The sequence below is a fragment of the Castor canadensis genome, chromosome 10 (genome assembly GCF_047511655.1).
Source record: "Castor canadensis chromosome 10, mCasCan1.hap1v2, whole genome shotgun sequence".
Lineage (NCBI taxonomy): Eukaryota > Metazoa > Chordata > Mammalia > Rodentia > Castoridae > Castor > Castor canadensis.
Window position 1 is genome coordinate 81,049,084 of NC_133395.1, and position 2,808 is coordinate 81,051,891.

General features: G+C 46.2%; 1 pseudogene; it reads right to left on the reverse strand.

Moving 5' to 3' along the window:
* Positions 1 to 2,479: 2,479 nt before the first annotated feature.
* Positions 2,480 to 2,579, reverse strand: LOC141413145 (U6 spliceosomal RNA; annotated as a pseudogene).
* Between the last annotated feature and the right edge of the window lie 229 nt (positions 2,580 to 2,808).

Sequence of the window (2,808 nt, forward strand, 5' to 3'; positions counted from 1 at the left end):
CCGCGCCTATTGGCTACAATGCGTCGGTGGGCGGGGCAGAGGGCGGGACGTAACTGGCACCCATTGGCTGCGAGGCGGGCGGGGCGGAGCGATCGGTCCAGTCTAGTGCGTGCCCGCGCGGCGCCGCTATCCCGGACGCACGGGGGCCTGGCTGCTGGAGCCCGGGACCTGGCGGAGCTGCCCAAGCTGCCCGCGGGGCAGGACCAAGCTCCTGGAAACGGGATGGAAAACGCGGAGACTAGGCAGTTCTAACTAGAGTAATTTTTGCTTATTTTTCAGTTTCTTAACTGTGTACCGTAAAATCAGCGTCCACAGGAGGGGACCCTGCCAGGCTGTTCCCCCAAAACACCCCAAAGAAACCTTCACCAGGATTTCTTGTTGGTTAGTAACGCCTCTTATAAGAGGTATAAGGAAAAGGAACTGCCAAGCCGGGAGTGGTGGTGCATGTCTGTAATCCCAGCCCTCAGGAGCTGCAGACAGAAGGAACGCAACTGGAGGCCAGCCTGGGCAAAAAAAGTTAGTAAGACCTCATCTCAACAACTAAGCCGGGAGGCGCTGTGATCCCAGGATTTGGGAGGCTGATGCCAGGGACTCATGAGTTCCACTCCAGCCTGGGCTCCGTTGCGAGACCCTGTCTCAGAAAACCAAGAGATTAATCAAAAATCAAAAAGGTTAAAAATAAAACGACATGAAAGGAGAAGAGGGACTATCTGGGAAGAGGAAAGGGACCAGCTGGAGAGGGGACAGAGGATAGGAGAGGGTAATAGGGGTAATATGGTCAAAGTGTATTGTATTCATGTATGAAAACATCATAATGAACCCATCTTACACAATTAATATAAGCTAACAAAAAAGGAAAAATTAAGAAGAGAGAGAGAAAATGCCCTGACCTCTGACTCTTTTGAAGCTGGGAACAGACAGAAAGAGGAAGAAAAAGAATCACACATAGCATGACAAAAGATTGTGTCCAAACAGCACAAGTGGAAGAGGAAATGTCACAGCGTCATCAGAACTCAAGCTGCAAGCGAACATTCAGAGGATAAGTGGAAGTCTTCCTTTAATTTGCTGTCTCTGAATCAGGAACCTGGGAAGAGAAATCTCAGAGGGGAGGGATAAGGTTTTAAAGAACCATTTCACAAATTACCAATAAACATTGGAAAAGATAGTCACCCTCACAGAAGAGAGATGAAAAATAATGCAATGAAAATAAATCGTCTTTCAGCTCTTCGAACTGACTAAATACCGTGGGTTAATCAAATTTCCATATCTGCGGTAGAGTCTTTTGAATGTACACTTCTTCCACCCAAAATTGAAGACAGGATTAACCTGAGACAGCTTTTCTGGAGGAGATGTCACATATATTGTTGGAAGAGCACTCAGCCATCCCCCCCGGCCCTGGTCATCCCTGTAGTGCTGTGCTGTGAGTGTACCAGGCTCCAAGGCTTCCATCTCCTGAGGTGAAGTCATTGTGACACTAGACACTCAGGAAGCTAAATAAGTCAGGGCCTGCAGAGTGTGTACCCCATGTGCTCATTACTGGGGGCCAGCAAAGTTTGCTGTTTACTAAAAAAAGAAAGCAACAACAAAAAAGTTCTTGGCCCTTTCACATTGCAAATGTAGGGGTCACATGACCCTCCATGTAACGTTTAGGAATTGGGGCTCCAAGAACCCTTCTAAAAAGCTGTGCATGGTGGTCTATAGTCTCAGCTACACAGGAGGCTGAGGCACAAGAATAATTTGAGCTCAGGAGTTCAAGGCCAGCCTAGACAACACAGCAAAATCCAGCCTCAAAAAAATAAATAAGATAAAAGTAATATTTAAAAAGAAATCTTGTGGATATGCCAACACTCTGGCATAGGTTGTTGTCTCTAACCCAGGGGTCTCATGTCTCTTGTCAGCATCCACAAAACTAGAGCAGGTTAACTTGTTGGCTAGCAGTTAGGCAAAAATCTCAGACCCTTGATACTGGATTGTTGATCCTAAGTTTATGTCCAAGCAAAGTTGATGACTGAAGACGCCAGGCTAGGAGTTAGGAATAAGCAAGCTTAAGGTTTTTTGAAAGAACAGCAAAGCACCTGCACGGAGGGGTTTTGTGAGAAAAGCTAAGGCATAGTACAGCTGAAGTCTACGGGTGACATAGGGCTCTGCCTGGCCTAGGTACAACAATTCTACCTTGAAATTATACTCGTGATTGATTGGTACCTAGTCAACTTCTCACTGAACCCAGCCACCTGCCTGTCACCATCCTTATCAAACAGAACATTTTGGAAAGGACTGGTCAGTTCATCCTGGCCTTGGGGCCCACCACCCACATCCTGTAGCTGCCTTCTGTTATCTTGGTAAGGGGCTTGTTATTTCTCTGAGAAGTCTGTTGTTTCTCATGCCCCTTCAGGTGTCTGCTTCTGAAATGTCTCCCTCATCCAAAATGGAGTCACCACTGTCATTGCTCCCTTACACCGTCATGGTGCTTGACATAGTTCAGGACTTGGACCATATGCACCTTTTGTCATCCTTACACAGGGGCCATGCTAATCTTCTCTGTATCGTTCCAATTTTAGAAGATGTGCTGGCCAAAATATTTGATGAGACAGTTCACCAAAGAAAAAGAACAAATAAGCACAAGAAAGACACTTAATATCAGTACTCTTCAGGGAAATGCTAATTAAGACCATGATGAGATACTACTGTAAATGAATGAATGAATAGCTAAAATCAGAACACACAAAACTCACAATTCCACGTGCTGGTGGGAGTATGGAGGAACTGAGGCTCACATATAGCACTAGAGGATGTGTGGCAGATGGTGAG